General features: G+C 32.3%; 1 pseudogene; it reads right to left on the reverse strand.

Moving 5' to 3' along the window:
• The window catches only part of LOC135531517 (eyes absent homolog 1-like), a 59,582-nt pseudogene extending 57,265 nt beyond the window's left edge, over positions 1 to 2,317 (reverse strand).
• Between the last annotated feature and the right edge of the window lie 24,944 nt (positions 2,318 to 27,261).

Here is a 27,261-nt window from a genome sequence, read left to right on the forward strand (position 1 = left end):
TATATAATATATATTAGTTGAATAAGAACTAATATTGTAATATTATGAACATCATAACCTTACTTTGAATTAGAACAGGAACAAAATAAAAATGAATATTTATGAAAATAAAGTTTATTTACAGAGCCTTCAGAAGGTCTTCATTCTCCTTGACTTGTTCCACATTTTGTTGTGTTCCAGCCTGAATTCAAAATGGATTCAATAGATGCTTTTATTTCTCACCCGGCTACACACAATACACCATAACTACAAAGTGTAAAATTGAAAATGTATTGAAAATGAAATACAGAAATATCTCATTTACATAACAATCACCTTTGGCAGCAATTACAACTGTGAGTCTTTCTAGGTAAGTCTCTAAGAGATTTGGACACCTGGATTGTACAAAAATTATTCAAGCTCTGTCAAGTTGGTTGTTGATCATTGCTAGACAGCTATTTTCAAGTCTTGCCATAGATTTCCAAGCTTATTTAAGTCAAAATAGTAACTGGGCCAGTCAGGAACATTCAATGTCTTCGTGTTAGTAAGCAACTCCAGTGTAGATTTTGCCTTGTGTTTTAGGTTATTGTCCTGCTGAAAGGTGAATTTGTCTGGTGTAAAGCAGACTGAACCAGGTTGTATTGATACACCATTCACAGTGTAATTAATAACTTCACCAGGCTCAAAGGGATATTTAAAATCTACTTTTTTTTACCCATCTACCAATAGGTGCCCTTCTTTATGAGGAAATGGAATATCTCCCTGGTCTTTGGGGTTGAATCTGTGTTTGAAATTCACTGCTCGACTGAGGGACCTTACAGATCATTATATGTGGGATGCCGATAGAATGTAGTCATTCAAACATCACGTTAAACACTATTATTGCACACAAGAGACCATGCAACTTATTTCGTGCCTTTTAAACACATTTTTTCGTCCTGAACTTATTTAGGCTTACCGTAACAAAGAGCTTGAATACTTATTGACTTAAGACATTTCAGCTTTTCAATTATTATTAATTTGTAAAAATAAAATAAAAATGTCTAAAAACACACTTCCCACTTTGACATTGTGTGTAGTCCAGTGACAAAAAATCTCAATTTAATCCATTTAAAACTCAGGCTGTAACACAACAACATACTTGAGGGCCCAGAATCTTTTTCATATATACGCATATTATTATCACACGTAATTCTCTATTACAAAAGATACGTGTAATATAGCTAACTATAAGTAATATAAGTGTATTTGCATGTGTGGCATGAGGTGCCCTGATGATACGGATACATCTAGTATGCAGAAATGGAAGTGATGGGTTTGTAATGGAAGTGATGGGTTTGTAATGGGTTTTTTTGTAAGTGATGGGTTTGTAATGGAAGTGATGGGTTTGTAAATGGGAGTGATGGGTTTGTAATGGAAGTGATGGGTTGGAAATGGAAGTGATGGGTTTGTAATGGAAGTGATGGGTTTGTAATGGAAGTGATGGGTTTGTAATGGAAGTGATGGGTTTGAAATGGAAGTGATGGGTTTGTAATGGAAGATGGGTTTGATGGAAGTGATTTTGTAATGGAAGTGATGGGTTTGAAATGGAAGTGATGGGTTTGTAATGGAAGTGATGGGTTTGTAATGGAAGTGATGGGTTTGTAATGGAAGTGATGGGTTTGAAATGGAAGTGATGGGTTTGTAATGGGTTTGTGATGGGTTTGTAATGGAAGTGATGGGTTTGTAATGGAAGTGATGGGTTTGAAATGGAAGTGATGGGTTTGTAATGGAAGGGTTTGAAATGGAAGTGATGGGTTTGAAATGGAAGTGATGGGTTTGAATGGGAGTGATGGTTTGTAATGGAAGTGATGGGTTTGAAATGGAAGTGATTGGTTTGAAAATGGAAGTGATGGGTTTGAAATGGAAGTGATGGGTTTGTAATGGAAGTGATGGGTTTTTAATGGAAGTGATGGGTTTTTGAAATGGAAGTGATGGGTTTGAAATGGAAGTGATGGGTTTGTAATGGAAGTGATGGGTTTGTAATGGAAGTGATGGGTTTGGAAATGGAAGTGATGGGTTGGAAATGGAAGTGATGGGTTTGTAATGGAAGTGATGGGTTGGTAATGGAAGTGATGGGTTGGAAATGGAAGTGATGGGTTGGAAATGGAAGTGATGAGTTGGAAATGGAAGTGATGGGTTTGTAATGTAACGTTCATGTAATATTCAAGAGGCATGGGTTTGGCCTGTGCTTACCATAGGCAGGTATCCCGTAGGGTTGTCCAGGCTGGGGGTAGCTAGCATAGGCTGCGGCCTGCTGCATTCCTGTGGTGTACTGTGTCTGACCGTACGCAGACATATTTTGGGATGAAGGAGTAGGGAGAATATGTGGATACGGTCTGCTATTTCAGAAAAGACACAAGGAGAAGAAAGAGAGAGAGAGAAATAAATAAAATGAAAGAAAGAGAGAAAGAAAGAAAGAAAGAAAGAAAGAAAGGAGAGAAAGAAAGATGGAGAGAGAGAAAGAAAGAGAGAGAAAGAAAGAGAGGAAGAGAGAGGAGAAAGAGAGAAAGAAAGAGAGGAGAAAGAGAGAGAGAAAGAAAGAGAGGAAGAGAGAGAGAAAGAGAGAGAGAAAGAAAGAGAGGAAGAGAGAGAGAGAAAGAGAGAGAGAAAGGAGGAAGATATTTTACCAAACACATAACACCATAACAATACAGACACATTCTTTGTGATTCTGCTACATAAGGTTACGTAGTTGTCAGAAGCTCGTAAAGAGAGATAGTAATTAGTTCAAGAGTAAGACGAGCACTAGGACAGCAAAACAAGAAGAATACGTCGCAAAGGACAAGATAATAATTACAACTGATTTTGTAAGTGCACAAACGACAGACATCCAGGCAAACAAAGCAGGTAGAAACCTCCACATCTCGCAACAGGATCTAATTAAAGGAACCCAATGAAGTTGGGATGCCGTTTATTTTCTAAGGCTAAATAAAAGAAGCCTTACTTGGAAGGGTAAATCTGTGAGGAGAACTGGTGTGTTTGTCTTGGGCTGAAGCCACTGGTTCCAATAACTGAGAGAGAGAGAGTTGAAGAGAAAGAAGAGGGGGGGGGCAAGTACATATTTAAACATTAAAGATATAATGTAAATATTATGTTTCGCCAACAGAACTTCTGGATTCCTAGGAAAGTGTAATTGCGTTGCGTTACTCCATTTATTTCTCCAAACTTATTTAAGGTTTAAAACCCGGGGCGCAATAATGAAGAAAAATAATCAGGTAAAAACCCTGAGGGTTTATTCTGCTGACCAGCGTATATTCTGTTTGTATCTCTGCCTGTGTCCCAAATGGCACCCCAAAATGGTTCTTCGGCTGTCCCCATAGGAGAACCCTTTCTAGTTCCAGGTAGAACCCTTGTGGGTTCCATGTAGAACATTTTCCACAGAAGATGGAAACCTAACCCTGGAACCAAAAAGAGTTCTCACATGGGACAGCCGAAGAAAACATTTTTGGAACCATTTTTTTCTAAGAGTGTAAGGAATAGGGTGCTATTTGGGATATAGCCTCTGTGAGATACTTTGGCGCTGCCATGACGACAGCTAGGCTGGTGTAAACACACTCAGAATGGTTTGAATCAATGTGGGCCTGTTGCCTGGGGCCATGTCCCAAATGGAACCCTATTCCCTATGTAGTGCACTACTTTAGACCAGAGTCCTATGGAACCCTATTCCCTATATAGTACACTACTTTAGACCAGAGTCCTATGGAACCCTATTCCCTATATAGTACACTACTTTAGACCAGAGCCCTATGGAACCCTATTCCTTATAGTGCACTACTTTTGGCCAGGGCCCATATGTAGGGAATAGTGTGCCATTTGGGATCCAGTCCCAGGCTTCAAGGCCAGACCAAATTGAAAGTGATTGCTTGTAACTAGCGCTACCACATTATCATTCCTTCTTGAAACACACTGCATATCACTGTGGATGCACTTCCTAATCAACGTTTTTCAACACAAACCTACGGTGACCAATGCTGCATTTTCACGTTGTCTTTGCACTTACTAAAGGCTATTTTAAGTCAGTGCATAGTGTATAGTTTTGAGTAAAAATATTTAAAAGATTTTTTGTTAAAATAACACCCCAAATGTAATACAGTTACACTTTTTGAAATGCTAATCATTTTTATTGATCCATTAAATAAATAGAGTTAGTGAATTTGAATCTCAGTGCTAGAGGCGTTACCACAGACCCTGTTTTGACCCTGGCCTGTATCACATTGGGAGTCCCATAGGGCGCCGCACATTTGGCCCAGCGTGCGTCAGGGTCAGGGTTTGACCCGGGGCAGGCCGTCATTATAAATAAGAATTTGTTCTTAACTGACTTGCCTAGTTAAATAAAGGTTAAATAAAACATAAAAATCACTGAACCAGGTTCAAATGTCAACTGACATCGTTCTGTAACATCTGTCTAATTGGACAAAAACAAAGTATTTAGTTTCCGTAGGGACGGGGGAGGGTGATACTAAGGATGTGTCCCAAATGGCATCCTATTTTATATATAGTGCACCATTGTTGACCAGAGATTATGTGTCTTTGACTATTATGGGCCTGGTCTAAAGTAGTGCACGGAATAGGGTGCAATTTAAGACAAACGTCTGTAGATGTCTGGCATGTAACTGTAACTGTATGTAACTATAACTGTATATAACTGTAACTGTATGTAACTGTAACTGTATGTAACTGTATGTAACTGTAACTGTATGTAACTGTAACTGTATGTAACTGTAACTGTAACTGTATGTAACTGTATGTAACTGTAACTGTATGTAACTGTAACTGTATGTAACTGTAACTGTAACTGTATTTAACTGTAACTGTATGTAACTGTAACTGTATGTAACTGTAACTGTATGTAACTGTATGTAACTGTATGTAACTGTAACTGTACGTAACTGTAACTGTATGTAACTGTAACTGTATATAACTGTAACTGTATGTAACTGTATGTAACTATAACGGTGTGTAACTGTATGTAACGGTATGTAACTGTAACTGTAACTGTATGTAACTGTATTTTAGGCTGGGTTTCTGTACAGCACTTTGAGATATCAGCTGATGTACGAAGGGCTATATAAATACGTTTGATTTGATTTGATTTATGTAACTGTATGTAACTGTAACTGTATGTAACTGTAATGACATGTAACTGTAACTGTATGTAACTGTATGTAACTGTATGTAACTGTAACTGTAACTGTATGTAACTGTATGTAACTGTATGTAACTGTAACTGTATGCAACTGTAACTGTATGTAACTTTAACTGTATGTATGTAAATGTAACTGTATGTAACTTTAATGGCATGTAACTGTAACTGTATGTAACTGTATGTAACTGTAATGACATGTAACTGTAACTGAATGTAACTGTATGTAACTGTAACTGTATGTAACTGTAACTATATGTAACTGTATGTAACTATAACTGTATGTAACTGTATGCAACTGTAACTGTATGTAACTGTAACTATATGTAACTGTTAACTGTAACTGTAACTGTAACTGTATGTAACTGTATGTAACTGTATGTAACTGTAACTGTAACTGTATGTAACTGTATGTAACTGTAACTGTATGTAACTGTATGCAACTTTAACTGTATGTAACTATAACTATATGTAACTGTATGTAACTTTATGTAACTGTAACTGTATGCAACTGTAACGGTATGTAACTATAACTGTATGGAACTGTATGGAACAATAACTGTATGTAACTGTATGTAACTTTATGTAACTGTAACTGTATGTAACTGTAACTGTATATAAATGTAACTGTATGGAACTGTAACTGTATGTAACTGTAACTGTATGTAACTATAACTGTATATAACTGTACGTAACTATAACTGTGTATAACTGTAACTGTATGTAACTGTAACTGTATGTAACTGTAACTGTATATAACTGTAACAGTATGTAACTGTAACAGTAACTGTATATGACTGTAACTATATAACTGTATGTAACTGTAACTGTATGTGACTGTAACTATATTTAACTGTAACTGTATGTGACTGTAACTGTATTTAACTGTATGGAATTGTAACTGTATGTAACTGTAACTGTATGTATCTGTATCTGTATGAAACTGTAACTGTATGTAACTGTAAAAGTATGTGACTGTAACTGTATAAAAACTGTATGGAACAGTAACTGTATGTAACTGTAACGGTAACTGTATATGACTGTAACTGTATATAACTGTATGTAATTGTAACTGTATGTAATTGTAACTGTATGTGACTGTAACTGTATTTAACTGTATGTAACTGTAACTGTATGTAACTGTATGTAACTGCAGGGAAATATTGTTATTAATATTGAACACTTTTCCCACATCATCATCAGCAACTGCTTCAGGTTGAGTAAACCGGAAGCACACACACAAACACACACACACACACACACACACATATTTATAATGGGTAGTAATGTTTAATTATACTGGGTAGTGATATCTAATTATACTGGGTAGTGATATCTAATTATACTGGGTAGTAATGTTTAATTATACTGGGGAGTGATGTGATGTTTAATTATACTGGGTAGTGATGTGATGTTTACATATATTGGGTAGTGATGTTTAATTATACTGGGTAGTGATGTTTAATCATACTGGGTAGTGAGGTGATGTTTAATTATACTGGGTAGTGAGGTGAGGTTTAATTATACTGGGTAGTGATGTGATGTTTAACTATACTGGGTAGTGATGTTTAATTATACTGGGTAGTGATGTTTAATTATACTGGGTAGTGATATTTAATTATACTGGGTGGTGATGTTTAATTATACTCGGTAGTGATGTTTAATTATACTGGGAAGCAATGTGTAATTATACTGGGTAGTGATGTTTAATTATACTGGGTAGTGATGTTTAATTATACTGGGTGGTGATGTGATGTTTAATTATACTGGGTGGTGATGTGATGTTTAATTATACTGGGTAGTGATGTTTAATTATACTGGGTGGTGATGTGATGTTTAATTATACTGGGTAGTGATGTTTAATTATACTGGGTATTGATGTGATGTTTAATTATACTGGGTAGTGATGTGATGTTTAATTTTACTGGGTAGTGATGTGATGTTTAATTATACTGGGTAGTGATGTGATGTTTAATTTTACTGGGTAGTGATGTGATGTTTAATTATACTGGGTAGTGATGTTTAATTATACTGGGTAGTGATGTTTAATTATACTGGGTAGTGAGGTGATGTTTACTTATACTGGGTAGTGATGTGATGTTTAATTATACTGGGTAGTGATGTTTAATTATACTGGGTAGTGATGTTTAATTATACTGGGTAGTTATGTTTAATTATACTGGGTAGTGATGTTTAATTATACTGGGTGGTGATGTTTAATTATACTGGGTATTGATGTTTAATTATACTGGGTAGTGATGTTTAATTATACAGGGTAGTGATGTTAAATTATACTGGGTAGTGATGTTTAATTGTACTGGGTAGTGGTGTTTAATTATACTGGGTATTGATGTTTAATTATACTGGGTAGTGATGTTTAATTGTACTGGGTAGTGATGTTTAATTATACTGGGTAGTGATGTGATGTTTACTTATACTGGGTAGTGATGTGATGTTTAATTATACTGGGTAGTGATGTGATGTTTAATTATACTGGGTAGTGATGTTTAATTATACTGGGTAGTGATGTTTAATTATACTGGGTAGTGTTTAATTATACTGTAGTGATGTTTAATTATACTGGGTAGTGATGTTTAATTATACTGGGTAGTGATGTGATGTTTAATTATCCTGGGTAGTGATGTTTAATTATACTGGGTTGTGATGTAATGTTTAATTATACTGGGTAGTGATGTGATGTTTAATTATACGGGGAAGTGATGTTTAATTATACTGGGTAGTGATGGTTAATTATACTGGGTAGTGATGTGATGTTTAATTATACTGGGTAGTGATGTTTAATTATACTGGGTAGTGATGTTTAATTATACTGGGTAGTGATGTTTAATTATACTGGGTAGTGTTGTGATGTTTAATTATACGGGGTAGTGATGTTTAATTATACTGGGTAGTGATGGTTGATTACACTGGGTAGTGATGTGATGGTTAATTATACTGGGTAGTGATGTTTAATTTTACTGGGTAGTGATGTTTAATTATACTGTGTAGTGATGTTTAATTATACTGGGTAGTGATGTGATGTTTAATTATACGGGGTAGTGATGTCTAATTATACTGGGTAGTGATGTTTAATTATACTGGGTAGTGAGGTGATGTTTAATTGTACTGGGTAGTGATGTTTAATTATACAGGGTAGTGATGTTAAATTATACTGGGTGGTGATGTTTAATTATACTGGGTAGTGGTGTTTAATTATACTGGGTAGTGATGTTTAATTATACTGGGTAGTGATGTTTAATTATACTGGGTAGTGATGTTTAATTGTACTGGGTAGTGATGTTTAATTATATTGTATAGTGATGTGATGTTTAATTATACTGGGTAGCGATGTTTAATTATACTGGATAGTGATGTTTAATTATACTGGGTAGTGATGTTTAATTATACTGGGTAGTGATGTGATGTTTAATTATACTGGGTAGTAATGTTTAATTATACTGGGTAGTTATGTGATGTTTAATTATACTGGGTAGTGATGTTTAATTATACTGGGTAGTGATGTTTAATTATACTGGGTAGTGATTTTTAATTATACTGGGTAGTGATGTTTAATTATACTGGGTAGTGATGTTTAATTATACTGGGTAGTGATTTTTAATTATACTGGGTAGTGATGTTTAATTATACTGGGTAGTGATGTTTAATTATACTGGGTAGTGATTTTTAATTATACTGGGTAGTGATGTTTAATTATACTGGGTAGTGATGTTTAATTATACTGGGTAGTGATGTTTAATTATACTGGGTTGTGATGTAATGTTTAATTATACTGGGTAGTGATGTGATGTTTAATTATACTGGGTAGTGATGTTTAATTATACTGGGTAGTGATGTTTAATTATACTGGGTAGTGATGTTTAATTATACTGGGTAGTGATGTTTAATTATACTGGGTAGTGTTGTGATGTTTAATTATACGGGGTAGTGATGTTTAATTACACTGGGTAGTGATGTGATGGTTAATTATACTGGGTAGTGATGTTTAATTATACTGGGTAGTGATGTTTAATTATACTGGGTAGTGATGTTTAATTATACTGGGTAGCGATGTTTAATTATACTGGGTAGTGATGTGATGTTTAATTATACTGGAGTGATGTTTAATTATACTGGGTAGTGATGTTTAATTATACTGGGTAGTGATGTTTAATTATACTGGGTAGTGATGTTTAATTATACTGGGTAGTGATGTTTAATTATACTGGGTAGTGATGTTTTTAATTATACTGGGTAGTGATGTTTAATTATACTGGGTTGATGATTTTTAATTATACTGGGTAGTGATGTTTAATTATACTGGGTAGTGATGTTTAATTATACTGGGTAGTGATGTTTAATTATACTGGGTAGCGATGTTTAATTATACTGGGTAGTGATGTTTAATTATACTGGGTAGTGATGTTTAATTATACTGGGTAGTGATGTGATGTTTAATTATACTGGGTAGTGATGTTTAATTATACTGGGTAGTGATGTTTAATTATACTGGGTAGTGATGTTTAATTATACTGGGTAGTGATGTTTAATTATACTGGGTAGTGATGTGATGTTTAATTATACTGGGTAGTGATGTTTAATTATACTGGGTAGTGATGTTTAATTACACTGGGTAGTGATGTTGGTTAATTATACTGGGTAGTGATGTTTAATTATACTGGGTAGTGATGTTTAATTATACTGTGTAGTGATGTTTAATTATACTGGGTAGTGATGTTTAATTATACTGGGTAGTGATGTGATGTTTAATTATACGGGTAGTGATGTTTAATTATACTGGGTAGTGATGTTGATTACACTTATGATGTGATGGTTAATTATACTGGGTAATGATGTTTAATTTTACTGGGTAGTGATGTTTAATTATACTGGGTAGTGATGTTTAATTATACTGGGTAGTGATGTGATGTTTAATTATACTGGGTAGTGATGTTTAATTATACTGGGTAGTGATGTTTAATTATACTGGGTAGTGAGGTGATGTTTAATTGTACTGGGTAGTGATGTTTAATTATACTGGGTAGTGGTGTTTAATTATACTGGGTAGTGATGTTTAATTATACTGGGTAGTGATGTTTAATTATACTGGGTAGTGATGTTTAATTATACTGGGTAGTGATGTTTAATTGTACTGGGTAGTGATGTTTAATTATACTGGGTAGTGATGTGATGTTTAATTATACTGGGTAGTGATGTTTAATTATACTGGGTAGTGATGTTTAATTATACTGGGTAGTGATGTTTAATTATACTGGGTAGTGATGTGATGTTTAATTATACTGGGTAGTGATGTTTAATTATACTGGGTAGTGATGTGATGTTTAATTATACTGGGTAGTGATGTTTAATTATACTGGGTAGTGATGTTTAATTATACTGGGTAGCGATGTTTAATTATACTGGGTAGTGATGTTTAATTATACTGGGTAGTGATGTTTAATTATACTGGGTAGTGATGTTTAATTATACTGGGTAGTGATGTTTAATTATACTGGGTAGTGATGTTTAATTATACTGGGTGTGATTTTAATTATACTGGGTAGTAGTGATGTTTAATTATACTGGGTAGTGATGTTTAATTATACTGGGTAGTGATGTTTAATTATACTGGGTAGTGAGGTGATGTTTACTTATACTGGGTAGTGATGTGATGTTTAATTATACTGGGTAGTGATGTTTAATTATACTGGGTAGTGATGTTTAATTATACTGGGTAGTGATGTTTAATTATACTGGGTAGTGATGTTTAATTATACTGGGTAGTGTGATGTTTAATTATACTGATGATGTTTAATTATACTGGGTAGTGATGTTTAATTATACTGGGTAGTGATGTTTTAATTATACTGGGTAGTGATGTTTAATTGTACTGGGTAGTGGTGTTTAATTATACTGGGTAGTGATGTTTAATTATACTGGGTAGTGATGTTTAATTATACTGGGTAGTGATGTTTAATTATACTGGGTAGTGATGTGATGTTTAATTATACTGGGTAGTGATGTGATGTTTAATTATACTGGGTAGTGATGTTTAATTATACTGGGTAGTGATGTTTAATTATACTGGGTAGTGATGTTTAATTATACTGGGTAGTGATGTTTAATTATACTGGGTAGTGATGTTTAATTATACTGGGTAGTGATGTTTAATTATACTGGGTAGTGATGTGATGTTTAATTATCCTGGGTAGTGATGTTTAATTATACTGGGTTGTGATGTAATGTTTAATTATACTGGGTAGTGATGTGATGTTTAATTATACGGGGAAGTGATGTTTAATTATACTGGGTAGTGATGGTTAATTATACTGGGTAGTGATGTGATGTTTAATTATACTGGGTAGTGATGTTTAATTATACTGGGTAGTGATGTTTAATTATACTGGGTAGTGATGTTTAATTATACTGGGTAGTGTTGTGATGTTTAATTATACGGGGTAGTGATGTTTAATTATACTGGGTAGTGATGTTTAATTACACTGGGTAGTGATGTGATGTTTAATTATACTGGGTAGTGATGTTTAATTTTACTGGGTAGTGATGTTTAATTATACTGGGTAGTGATGTTTAATTATACTGGGTAGTGATGTTTAATTATACTGGGTAGTGATGTTTAATTATACTGGGTAGTGATGTTTAATTATACTGGGTAGTGATGATGTTTAATTATACTGGGTAGTGATGTTTAATTATACTGGGTAGTGATGTTTAATTATACTGGGTAGTGAGGTGATGTTTAATTATACTGGGTAGTGATGTTTAATTATACTGGGTAGTGATGTTAAATTATACTGTGATGTTTAATTATACTGGGTAGTGATGTTTAATTATACTGGGTAGTGATGTTTAATTGTACTGGGTAGTGATGTTTAATTATATTGTATAGTGATGTGATGTTTAATTATACTGGGTAGCGATGTTTAATTATACTGGGTAGTGATGTTTAATTATACTGGGTAGTGATGTTTAATTATACTGGGTAGTGATGTGATGTTTAATTATACTGGGTAGTAATGTTTAATTATACTGGGTAGTTATGTGATGTTTAATTATACTGGGTAGTGATGTTTAATTATACTGGGTAGTGATGTTTAATTATACTGGGTAGTGATTTTTAATTATACTGGGTAGTGATGTTTAATTATACTGGGTAGTGATGTTTAATTATACTGGGTAGTGATTTTTAATTATACTGGGTAGTGATGTTTAATTATACTGGGTAGTGATGTTTAATTATACTGGGTAGTGATTTTTAATTATACAGGGTAGTGATGTTTAATTATACTGGGTAGTGATGTTTAATTATACTGGGTAGTGATGTTTAATTATACTGGGTAGTGATGTGATGTTTAATTATACTGGGTAGTGATGTGATGTTTAATTATACTGGGTAGTGATGTTTAATTATACTGGGTAGTGATGTTTAATTATACTGGGTAGTGATGTGATGTTTAATTATACTGGGTAGTGATGTTTAATTATACTGGGTAGTGATGTTTAATTATACTGGGTAGTGATGTTTAATTATACTGGGTAGTGTTGTGATGTTTAATTATACGGGGTAGTGATGTTTAATTACACTGGGTAGTGATGTGATGGTTAATTATACTGGGTAGTGATGTTTAATTATACTGGGTAGTGATGTTTAATTATACTGGGTAGTGATGTTTAATTATACTGGGTAGTGATGTGATGTTTAATTATACTGGGTAGTGATGTGATGTTTAATTATACTGGGTAGTGATGTTTAATTATACTGGGTAGTGATGTTTAATTATACTGGGTAGTGATGTTTAATTATACTGGGTAGTGATGTTTAATTATACTGTAGTGATGTTTAATTATACTGGGTAGTGATGTGATGTTTAATTATACTGGGTAGTGATGTTTAATTATACTGGGTTGTGATGTAATGTTTAATTATACTGGGTAGTGATGTGATGTTTAATTATACGGGGAAGTGATGTTTAATTATACTGGGTAGTGATGTTTAATTATACTGGGTAGTGATGTGATGTTTAATTATACTGGGTAGTGATGTTTAATTATACTGGGTAGTGATGTTTAATTATACTGGGTAGTGATGTTTAATTATACTGGGTAGTGTTGTGATGTTTAATTATACGGGGTAGTGATGTTTAATTATACTGGGTAGTGATGTTGATTACACTGGGTAGTGATGTGATGGTTAATTATACTGGGTATGATGTTTAATTATACTGGGTAGTGATGTTTAATTATACTGTGTAGTGATGTTTAATTATACTGGGTAGTGATGTGATGTTTAATTATACTGGGTAGTGATGTTTAATTATACTGGGTAGTGATGTTTAATTATACTGGGTAGTGAATGTTTAATTGTACTGGGTAGTGATGTTTAATTATACAGGGTAGTGATGTTAAATTATACTGGGTAGTGATGTTTAATTATACTGGGTAGTGATGTTTAATTATACTGGGTAGTGATGTTTAATTATACTGGGTAGTGATGTTTAATTATACTGTGTAGTGATGTTTAATTATACTGGGTAGTGATGTTTAATTATATTGTATAGTGATGTGATGTTTAATTATACTGGGTAGTGATGGTTAATTATACTGGGTAGTGATGTTTAATTATACTGGGTAGTGATGTTTAATTATACTGGGTAGTGATGTGATGTTTAATTATACTGGGTAGTAATGTTTAATTATACTGGGTAGTTATGTGATGTTTAATTATACTGGGTAGTGATGTTTAATTATACTGGGTAGTGATGTTTAATTATACTGGGTAGTGATTTTTAATTATACTGGGTAGTGATGTTTAATTATACTGGGTAGTGATGTTTAATTATACTGGGTAGTGATTTTTAATTATACTGGGTAGTGATGTTTAATTATACTGGGTAGTGATGTTTAATTATACTGGGTAGTGATTTTTAATTATACAGGGTAGTGATGTTTAATTATACTGGGTAGTGATGTTTAATTATACTGGGTAGTGATGTTTAATTATACTGGGTTGTGATGTAATGTTTAATTATACTGGGTAGTGATGTGATGTTTAATTATACGGGGAAGTGATGTTTAATTATACTGGGTAGTGATGGTTAATTATACTGGGTAGTGATGTTTAATTATACTGGGTAGTGATGTTTAATTATACTGGGTAGTGATGTTTAATTATACTGGGTAGTGATGTTTAATTATACTGGGTAGTGATGTTTAATTATACTGGGTAGTGATGTTTAATTATACTGGGTAGTGATGTTTTAATTATACTGGGTAGTGATGTTTAATTATACTGGGTAGTGATGTTTAATTATACTGGGTAGTGATGTTTAATTATACTGGGTAGTGATGTGATGTTTAATTATACTGGGTAGTGATGTTTAATTATACTGGGTAGTGATGTTTAATTATACTGGGTAGTGATGTGATGTTTAATTATACTGGGTAGTGATGTTTAATTATACTGGGTTGTGATGTTTAATTATACTGGGTAGTGATGTGATGTTTAATTATACTGGGTAGTGATGTTTAATTATACTGGGTAGTGATGTTTAATTATACTGGGTAGTGATGTGATGTTTAATTATACTGGGTAGTGATGTTTAATTATACTGGGTAGTGATGTTTAATTATACTGGGTAGTGATGTTTATGTTTGTTTAATTATACTGGGTAGTGATGTTTAATTATACTGGGTAGTGATGTGATGTTTAATTATACTGGGTAGTGATGTTTAATTATACTGGGTAGTGATGTTTAATTATACTGGGTAGTGATGTTTAATTATACTGGGTAGTGATGTGATGTTTAATTATACTGGGTAGTGATGTTTAATTATACTGGGTAGTGATGTTTAATTATACTGGGTAGTGATGTGATGTTTAATTATACTGGGTAGTGATGTTTAATTATACTGGGTTGTGATGTAATGTTTAATTATACTGGGTAGTGATGTGATGTTTAATTATACGGGGAAGTGATGTTTAATTATACTGGGTAGTGATGGTTAATTATACTGGGTAGTGATGTTTAATTATACTGGGTAGTGATGTTTAATTATACTGGGTAGTGATGTTTAATTATACTGGGTAGTGATGTTTAATTATACTGGGTAGTGTTGTGATGTTTAATTATACGGGGTAGTGATGTTTAATTACACTGGGTAGTGATGTGATGGTTAATTATACTGGGTAGTGATGTGATGTTTAATTATACTGGGTAGTGATGTTTAATTATACTGGGTAGTGATGTGATGTTTAATTATACTGGGTAGTGATGTTTAATTATACTGGGTAGTGATGTTTAATTATACTGGGTAGTGAGATGATGTTTAATTGTACTGGGTAGTGATGTTTAATTATACAGGGTAGTGATGTTAAATTATACTGGGTGGTGATGTTTAATTATACTGGGTAGTGATGTTTAATTATACTGGGTAGTGATGTTTAATTATATTGTATAGTGATGTGATGTTTAATTATACTGGGTAGTGATGGTTAATTATACTGGGTAGTGATGTTTAATTATACTGGGTAGCGATGTTTAATTATACTGGGTAGTGATGTTTAATTATACTGGGTAGTGATGTTTAATTATACTGGGTAGTGTTGTGATGTTTAATTATACGGGGTAGTGATTTTTAATTATACTGGGTAGTGATGTTTAATTATACTGGGTAGTGATGTTTAATTATACTGTGTAGTGATGTTTAATTATACTGGGTAGTGATTTTTAATTATACTGGGTAGTGATGTTTAATTATACTGGGTAGTGATGTTTAATTATACTGGGTAGTGATGTTTAATTATACTGGGTAGTGATGTTTAATTATACTGGGTAGTGATGTTTAATTATACTGGGTAGTGATGTTTAATTATACTGGGTAGTGATGTGATGTTTAATTATACTGGGTAGTGATGTTTAATTATACTGGGTAGTGATGTTGTTTAATTATACTGGGTAGTGATGTGATGTTTAATTATACGGGGAAGTGATGTTTAATTATACTGGGTAGTGATGGTTAATTATACTGGGTAGTGATGTGATGTTTAATTATACTGGGTAGTGATGTTTAATTATACTGGGTAGTGATGTTTAATTATACTGGGTAGTGATGTTTAATTATACTGGGTAGTGATGTGATGTTTAATTATACTTAGTGATGTTTAATTATACTGGGTAGTGATGTGATGTTAATTATACTGGGTAGTGATGTTTAATTATACTGGGTAGTGATGTTTAATTATACTGGGTAGTGATGTTTAATTATACTGGGTAGTGATGTTTAATTATACTGGGTAGTGATGTTTAATTATACTGGGTAGTGATGTTTAATTATACTGGGTAGTGATGTTGTTTAATTATACTGGGTAGTGATGTTTAATTATACTGGGTAGTGATGTTTAATTATACTGGGTAGTGATGTTTAATTATACTGGGTAGTGATGTTTAATTATACTGGGTAGTGATTTTTAATTATACTGGGTAGTGATGTTTAATTATACTGGGTAGTGATGTTTAATTATATTGTATAGTGATGTGATGTTTAATTATACTGGGTAGTGATGGTTAATTATACTGGGTAGTGATGTTTAATTATACTGGGTAGTGATGTTTTTAATTATACTGGGTAGTGATGTTTAATTATACTGGGTAGTGATGTTGTTTAATTATACTGGGTAGTGATGTTTTTAATTATACTGGGTAGTGATGTTTAATTATACTGGGTAGTGATGTTTAATTATACTGGGTAGTGTTGTGATGTTTAATTATACTGGGTAGTGATGTTTAATTATACTGGGTAGTGATGTTTAATTATACTGGGTAGTGATGTTTAATTATACTGGGTAGTGATGTTTAATTATACTGGGTAGTGATGTTTAATTATACTGGGTAGTGATGTGATGTTTAATTATACTGGGTAGTGATGTTTAATTATACTGGGTAGTGATGTTTAATTATACTGGGTAGTGATGTTTAATTATACTGGGTAGTGATGTGATGTTTAATTATACTGGGTAGTGATGTTTAATTATACTGGGTAGTGATGTTTAATTATACTGGGTAGTGATGTGATGTTTAATTATACTGGGTAGTGATGTTTAATTATACTGGGTAGTGATGTTTTTTTATACTGGGTAGTGATGTGATGTTTAATTATACTGGGTAGTGATGTTTAATTATACTGGGTAGTGATGTTTAATTATACTGGGTAGTGATGTGATGTTTAATTATACTGGGTAGTGATGTTTAATTATACTGGGTAGTGATGTTTAATTATACTGGGTAGTGATGTTTAATTATACTGGGTAGTGTTGTGATGTTTAATTATACGGGGTAGTGATGTTTAATTACACTGGGTAGTGATGTGATGGTTAATTATACTGGGTAGTGATGTTTAATTTTACTGGGTAGTGATGTTTAATTATACTGGGTAGTGATGTTTAATTATACTGGGTAGTGATGTGATGTTTAATTATACTGGGTAGTGATGTTTAATTATACTGGGTAGTGATGTTTAATTATACTGGGTAGTGAGATGATGTTTAATTATACTGGGTAGTGATGTTTAATTATACAGGGTAGTGATGTTAATTATACTGGGTAGTGATGTTTAATTATACTGGGTAGTGATGTTTAATTATACTGGGTAGTGATGTTTAAGTATACTGGGTAGTGATGTTTAATTATACTGGGTAGTGATGGTTAATTATACTGGGTAGTGATGTGATGTTTAATTATACTGGGTAGTGTGGTTAATTATACTGGGTAGTGATGTTTAATTATACTGGGTAGTGATGTTTAATTATACTGGGTAGTGATGTTTAATTATACTGGGTAGTGATGTTTAATTATACTGGGTAGTGATGTTTTTAATTATACTGGGTAGTGATGTTTAATTATACTGGGTAGTGATGTTTTTAATTATACTGGGTAGTGATGTTTAATTATACTGGGTAGTGATGTTTAATTATACTGGGTAGTGATGGTTAATTATACTGGGTAGTGATGTTTAATTATACTGGGTAGTGATGTTTAATTATACTGGGTAGTGATGTTTAATTATACTGGGTAGTGATGTTTAATTATACTGGGTAGTGATGTTTAATTATACTGGGTAGTGATGTGATGTTTAATTATACTGGGTAGTGATGTTTAATTATACTGGGTAGTGATGTGATGTTTAATTATACTGGGTAGTGATGTGATGTTTAATTATACTGGGTAGTGATGTTTAATTATACTGGGTAGTGATGTTTAATTATACTGGGTAGTGATGTGATGTTTAATTATACTGGGTAGTGATGTTTAATTATACTGGGTAGTGATGTTTAATTATACTGGGTAGTGATGTGATGTTTAATTATACGGGGTAGTGATGTTTAATTATACTGGGTAGTGATGTGATGGTTAATTATACTGGGTAGTGATGTTTAATTATACTGGGTAGTGATGTTTAATTATACTGGGTAGTGATGTTTAATTATACTGGGTAGTGATGTGATGTTTAATTATACTGGGTAGTGATGTTTAATTATACTGGGTAGTGATGTTTAATTGTACTGGGTAGTTATGTTTAATTATACTGGGTAGTGATGATGTTTAATTATACTGGGTAGTGATGTTTAATTATACTGGGTTGTGATGTTTTTTATTATACTGGGTAGTGATGTGATGTTTAATTATACTGGGTAGTGATGTTTAATTATACTGGGTAGTGATGTTTAATTATACTGGGTAGTGATGTTTAATTATACTGGGTAGTGATTGTGATGTTTAATTATACTGGGTAGTGATGTTTAATTATACTGGGTAGTGATGTGATGTTAATTATACTGGGTAATGTTTAATTATACTGGGTAGTGATGTTTAATTATACTGGGTAGTGATGTTTAATTATACTGGGTAGTGATGTGATGTTTAATTATACTGGGTAGTGATGTTTAATTATACTGGGTAGTGATGTTTAATTATACTGGGTAGTGAGGTGATGTTTAATTGTACTGGGTAGTGATGTTTAATTATACAGGGTAGTGATGTTAAATTATACTGGGTGGTGATGTTTAATTATACTGGGTAGTGGTTTTTAATCATACTGGGTAGTGATGTTTAATTATACTGGGTAGTGATGTTTAATTATACTGGGTAGTGATGTTTAATTATACTGTGTAGTGATGTTTAATTATACTGGGTAGTGATGTTTAATTATACTGGGTAGTGATGTTTAATTATACTGGGTAGTGATGTTTAATTATACTGGGTAGTGATGTTTAATTATACTGGGTAGTGATGTTTAATTATACTGGGTAGTGATGTGATGTTTAATTATACTGGGTAGTGATGTTTAATTATACTGGGTAGTGATGTTTTTAATTATACTGGGTAGTGATGTTTAATTATACTGGGTAGTGATGTTTAATTATACTGGGTAGTGATGTTTAATTATACTGGGTAGTGATGTTTAATTATACTGGGTAGTGATGTTTAATTATACTGGGTAGTGATTTTTAATTATACTGGGTAGTGATGTTTAATTATACTGGGTAGTGATGTTTAATTATACTGGGTAGTGATTTTTAATTATACAGGGTGTGATGTTTAATTATACTGGGTAGTGATGTTTAATTATACTGGGTTGATGTTTAATTATACTGGGTAGTGATGTTTAATTTTAATTAATTATACTGGGTAGTGATGTTTAATTATACTGGGTAGTGATGTGATGTTTAATTATACTGGGTAGTGATGTTTAATTATACTGGGTTGTGATGTAATGTTTAATTATACTGGGTAGTGATGTGATGTTTAATTATACTGGGTAGTGATGTTTAATTATACTGGGTAGTGATGGTTAATTATACTGGGTAGTGATGTGATGTTTAATTATACTGGGTAGTGATGTTTAATTATACTGGGTAGTGATGTTTAATTATACTGGGTAGTGATGTTTAATTATACTGTGGTAGTGATGTGATGTTTAATTATACTGGGTAGTGATGTTTAATTATACTGGGTAGTGATGTTTAATTATACTGGGTAGTGATGTTTAATTATACTGGGTAGTGATGTTTAATTATACTGGGTAGTGATGTTTAATTATACTGGGTAGTGTTGTGATGTTTAATTATACTGGGTAGTGGTGTTTAATTATACTGGGTGATGTTTAATTATACTGGGTAGTGATGATGTTTAATTATACTGGGTAGTGATGTTTAATTATACTGGGTAGTGATGTTTAATTATACTGGGTGTGATGTTTAATTATACTGGGTAGTGGTGATGTTTAATTATACTGGGTAGTGATGTTTAATTATACTGGGTAGTGATGTTTAATTATACTGGGTAGTGATGTTTAATTATACTGGGTAGTGATGTGATGTTTAATTATACTGGGTAGTGATGGTTAATTATACTGGGTAGTGATGTTTAATTATACTGGGTAGTGATGTTTAATTATACTGGGTAGTGATGTTTAATTATACTGGGTAGTGATGTTTAATTATACTGGGTAGTGATGTGATGTTTAATTATACTGGGTAGTGATGTTTAATTATACTGGGTAGTGATGTTTAATTATACTGGGTAGTGATGTTTAATTATACTGGGTAGTGATGTTTAATTATACTGGGTAGTGATGTTTAATTATACTGGGTAGTGATGTTTAATTATACTGGGTAGTGATGTTTAATTATACTGGGTAGTGATGTGATGTTTAATTATACTGGGTAGTGATGTTTAATTATACTGGGTAGTGATGTGATTTTAATTATACTGGGTAGTGATGTTTAATTATACTGGGTATGTTTTTAATTATACTGGGTAGTGATGTTTAATTATACTGGGTAGTGATGTTTAATTATACTGGGTAGTGATGTTTAATTATACTGGGTAGTGATGTTTAATTATACTGGGTAGTGATGTTTAATTATACTGGGTAGTGATGTGATGTTTAATTATACTGGGTAGTAATGTTTAATTATACTGGGTAGTTATGTGATGTTTAATTATACTGGGTAGTGATGTTTAATTATACTGGGTAGTGATGTTTAATTATAGTGGGTAGTGATTTTTAATTATACTGGGTAGTGATGTTTAATTATACTGGGTAGTGATGTGATGTTTAATTATACTGGGTAGTGATGTGATGTTTCATTTTACTGGGTAGTGATGTTATGGTTAATTATACTTGGTAGTGACGTTTAATTATACTGGGTAGTGATGTGATGTTTAATTATACTGGGTAGTGATATTTAATTATACTGGGTAGTGATGTTTAATTATACTGGGTAGTGATGTTTAATTATACTGGGTAGTGATGATGTTTAATTGTACTGTATGTTTAATTATACTGGGTAGTGGTGTTTAATTATACTGGGTAGTGATGTTTAATTATACTGGGTTTGTTTAATTATACTGGGTAGTGAATGTGATGTTTAATTATACTGGGTAGTGATGTTTAATTATACTGGGTTGTGATGTAATGTTTAATTATACTGGGTAGTGATGTGATGTTTAATTATACTGGGTAGTGAGGTGATGTTTAATTATACTGGGTAGCGATGTTTAATTATACTGGGTAGTGATGTTTAATTATACTGGGTAGTGATGTTTAATTATACTTGGTAGTGATGTTTAATTATACTGGGTAGTGTTGTGATGTTTAATTATACGTGGTATTGATGTTTAATTATACTGGGTAGTGATGTGATGTTTAATTGTACTGGGTAGTTATGTTTAATTATACAGGGTAGTGATGTTTAATTATACTTGGTAGTGACGTTTAATTATACTGGGTAGTGATGTGATGTTTAATTATACTGGGTAGTGATATTTAATTATACTGGGTAGTGATGTTTAATTATACTGGGTAGTGAGGTGATGTTTAATTATACTGGGTAGTGATGTTTAATTATACTGGGTAGTGATGTTTAATTATACTGGGTAGTGATGTTTAATTATACTGGGTAGTGTTGTGATGTTTAATTATACTGGGTAGTGATGTTTAATTATACTGGGTAGTGATGTGATGTTTAATTATACTGGGTAGTGATGTTTAATTATACTGGGTAGTGATGTTTAATTATACTGGGTAGTGATGTTTAATTATACTGGGTAGTGATGTAATGTTTAATTATACTGGGTAGTGATGTGATGTTTAATTATACTGGGTAGTGATGTTTAATTATACTGGGTATGATGTTTAATTATACTGGGTAGTGATGTGATGTTTAATTATACTGGGTAGTGATGTTTAATTATACTGGGTAGTGATGTTTAATTATACTGGGTAGTGATGTTTAATTATACTGGGTAGTGATGTGATGTTTAATTATACTGGGTAGTGATGTTTAATTATACTGGGTAGTGATGATTTAATTATACTGGGTAGTGATGTTTAATTATACTGGGTAGTGATGTTTAATTATACTGGGTAGTGATGTTTAATTATACTGGGTAGTGATGTGATGTTTAATTATACTGGGTAGTGATGTTTAATTATACTGGGTAGTGATGTTTAATTATACTGTAGTGATGTTTAATTATACTGGGTAGTGATGTGATGTTTAATTATACTGGGTAGTGATGTTTAATTATACTGGGTAGTGATGTTTAATTATACTGGGTAGTGATGTGATGTTTAATTATACTGGGTAGTGATGTTTAATTATACTGGGTAGTGATGTTTAATTATACTGGGTAGTGATGTTTAATTATACTGGGTAGTGATGTTTAATTATACTGGGTAGTGATGTTTAATTATACTGGGTAGTGATGTGATGTTTAATTATACTGGGTAGTGATGTTTAATTATACTGGGTAGTGATGTTTAATTATACTGGGTAGTGAGTGATGTTTAATTATACTGGGTAGTGATGTTTAATTATACTGGGTAGTGATGTTTAATTATACTGGGTAGTGATGTTTAATTATACTGGGTAGTGATGTTTAATTATACTGGGTAGTGATGTTTAATTATACTGGGTAGTGATGTTTAATTATACTGGGTAGTGATGTTTAATTATACTGGGTGATGTGATGTTTAATTATACTGGGTAGTGATGTTTAATTATACTGGGTAGTGATGTTTAATTATACTGGGTAGTGATGTTTAATTATACTGGGTGTGATGTTTAATTATACTGGGTAGTGATGTGATGTTTAATTATACTGGGTAGTGATGTTTAATTATACTGGGTAGTGATGTGATGTTTAATTATACTGGGTAGTGATGTTTAATTATACTGGGTAGTGATGTTTAATTATACTGGGTAGTGATGTTTAATTATACTGGGTAGTGATGTTTAATTATACTGGGTAGTGATGTTTAATTATACTGGGTAGTGATGTTTAATTATACTGGGTAGTGATGTTTAATTATACTGGGTAGTGATGTTTAATTATACTGGGTAGTGATGTTTAATTATACTGGGTAGTGATGTTTTTAATTATACTGGGTAGTGATGTGATGTTTAATTATACTGGGTAGTGATGTTTAATTATACTGGGTAGTGATGTTTAATTATACTGGGTAGTGATGTTTAATTATACTGGGTAGTGATGTTTAATTATACTGGGTGTGATGTTTAATTATACTGGGTAGTGATGTTTAATTATACTGATGTTTAATTATACTGGGTAGTGATGGTTAATTATACTGGGTAGTGATGTGATGTTTAATTATACTGGGTAGTGATGTTTAATTATACTGGGTAGTGATGTTTAATTATACTGGGTAGTGATGTTTAATTATACTGGGTAGTGATGTTTAATTATACTGGGTAGTGATGTTTAATTATACTGGGTAGTGATGTGATGTTTAATTATACTGGGTAGTGATGTTTAATTATACTGGGTAGTGATGTGATGTTTAATTATACTGGGTGATGTTTAATTATACTGAGTGATGTTTAATTATACTGGGTAGTGATGTTTAATTATACTGGGTAGTGATGTTTAATTATACTGATGTTTAATTATACTGGGTAGTGATGTTTAATTATACTGGGTAGTGATGTTTAATTATACTGGGTAGTGATGTTTAATTATACTGGGTAGTGATGTTTAATTATACTGGGTAGTGATGTTTAATTATACTGGGTAGTGATGTTTAATTATACTGGGTAGTGATGTGATGTTTAATTATACTGGGTAGTGATGTTTAATTATACTGGGTTGTGATGTAATGTTTAATTATACTGGGTAGTGATGTGATGTTTAATTATACTGGGTGATGTTTAATTATACTGGGTAGTGATGTTAATTATACTGGGTAGTGATGTGATGTTTAATTATACTGGGTAGTGATGTTTAATTATACTGGGTAGTGATGTTTAATTATACTGGGTAGTGATGTTTAATTATACTGGGTAGTGATGTTTAATTATACTGGGTAGTGATGTTTAATTATACTGGGTAGTGATGTGATGGTTAATTATACTGGGTAGTGATGTTTAATTATACTGGGTAGTGATGTTAAATTATACTGGGTAGTGATGTTTAATTATACTGGGTAGTGATGTGATGTTTAATTATACGGGGTAGTGATGTCTAATTATACTGGGTAGTGATGTTTAATTATACTGGGTAGTGAGGTGATGTTTAATTGTACTGGGTAGTGATGTTTAATTATACAGGGTAGTGATGTTAAATTATACTGGGTGGTGATGTTTAATTATACTGGGTAGTGGTGTTTAATTATACTGGGTAGTGATGTTTAATTATACTGTGTAGTGATGTTTAATTATACTGGGTAGTGATGTTTAATTATACTGGGTAGTGATGTGATGTTTAATTATACTGGGTAGTGATGTTTAATTATACTGGGTAGTGATGTTTAATTATACTGGGTAGTGATGTTTAATTATACTGGGTAGTGATGTTTAATTATACTGGGTAGTGATGTTTAATTATACTGGGTAGTGATGTGATGTTTAATTATACTGGGTAGTAATGTTTAATTATACTGGGTAGTTATGTGATGTTTAATTATACTGGGTAGTGATGTTTAATTATACTGGGTAGTGATGTTTAATTATACTGGGTAGTGATTTTTAATTATACTGGGTAGTGATGTTTAATTATACTGGGTTGATGTTTAATTATACTGGGTAGTGATGTGATGTTTAATTATACTGGGTAGTGATGTTTGTTTAATTATACTGGGTAGTGATGTTTAATTATACTGGGTAGTGATGTGATGTTTTAATTATACTGGGTAGTGATGTGATGTTTAATTATACTGGGTAGTGATGTTTAATTATACTGGGTAGTGATGTTTAATTATACTGGGTAGTGATGTTTAATTATACTGGGTAGTGATGTTTAATTATACTGGGTAGTGATGTGATGTTTAATTATACTGGGTAGTGATGTTTAATTATACTGGGTAGTGTTTTTAATTATACTGGGTAGTGATGTTTAATTATACTGGGTAGTGATGTTTTTAATTATACTGGGTAGTGATGTTTAATTATACTGGGTAGTGATGTTGTTTAATTATACTGGGTAGTGATGTGATGTTTAATTATACTGGGTAGTGATGTTTAATTATACTGGGTAGCGATGTTTAATTATACTGGGTAGTGAGGTGATGTTTAATTATACTGGGTAGTGATGTTTAATTATACTGGGTAGTGATGTTTAATTATACTGGGTAGTGATGTTTAATTATACTGGGTAGTGATGTGATGTTTAATTATACTGGGTAGTGATGGTTAATTATACTGGGTAGTGATGTTTAATTATACTGGGTAGTGATGTTTAATTATACTGGGTAGTGATGTTTAATTATACTGGGTAGTGTGATGTTTAATTATACTGGGTAGTGATGTTTAATTATACTGGGTAGTGATGTTGTTTAATTATACTGGGTAGTGATGTGATGTTTAATTATACTGGGTAGTGAGTGATGTTTAATTATACTGGGTAGTGATGTTTAATTATACTGGGTAGTGATGTTTAATTATGCTGGGTAGTGAGGTGATGTTTACTTATACTGGGTAGTGATGTGATGTTTAATTATACGGGTAGTGATGTTTAATTATACTGGGTAGTGATGTGATGTTTAATTATACTGGGTAGTGATGTTTAATTATACTGGGTAGTGATGTTTAATTATACTGGGTAGTGATGTTTAATTATACTGGGTAGTGATGTGATGTTTAATTATACTGGGTAGTGATGTTTAATTATACTGGGTAGTGATGTTTAATTATACTGGGTAGTGAGGTGATGTTTAATTATACTGGGTAGTGATGTGATGTTTAATTATACTGGGTAGTGATGTTTAATTATACTGGGTAGTGATGTTTAATTATACTGGGTAGTGATGTGATGTTTAATTATACTGGGTAGTGATGTTTAATTATACTGGGTAGTGAAGTGATGTTTAATTATACTGGGTAGTGATGTTTAATTATACTGGGTAGTGATGTGATGTTTAATTATACTGGGTAGTGATGTTTAATTATACTGGGTAGTGATGTGATGTTTAATTATACTGGGTAGTGATGTGATGTTTAATTATACTGGGTAGTGATGTTTAATTATACTGGGTAGTGATGTTTAATTATACTGGGTAGTGATGTGATGTTTAATTATACTGGGTAGTGATGTTTAATTATACTGGGTAGTGATGTTTAATTATACTGGGTAGTGATGTTTAATTATACTGGGTAGTGATGTGATGTTTAATTATACTGGGTAGTGATGTTTAATTATACTGGGTAGTGATGTGATGTTTAATTATACTGGGTAGTGATGTTTAATTATACTGGGTAGTGATGTTTAATTATACTGGGTAGTGATGTTTAATTATACTGGGTAGTGATGTGATGTTTAATTATACTGGGTAGTGATGTTTAATTATACTGGGTAGTGATGTTTAATTATACTGGGTAGTGATGTTTAATTATACTGGGTAGTGATGTGATGTTTAATTATACTGGGTAGTGATGTTTAATTATACTTGGTAGTGATGTTTAATTATACTGGGTAGTGATGTGATGTTTAATTATACTGGGTAGTGATATTTAATTATACTGGGTAGTGATGTTTAATTATACTGGGTAGTGATGTTTAATTATA

This window comes from Oncorhynchus masou, unplaced genomic scaffold (assembly GCF_036934945.1).
Source record: "Oncorhynchus masou masou isolate Uvic2021 unplaced genomic scaffold, UVic_Omas_1.1 unplaced_scaffold_1617, whole genome shotgun sequence".
In the NCBI taxonomy this organism is placed as follows: domain Eukaryota; kingdom Metazoa; phylum Chordata; class Actinopteri; order Salmoniformes; family Salmonidae; genus Oncorhynchus; species Oncorhynchus masou.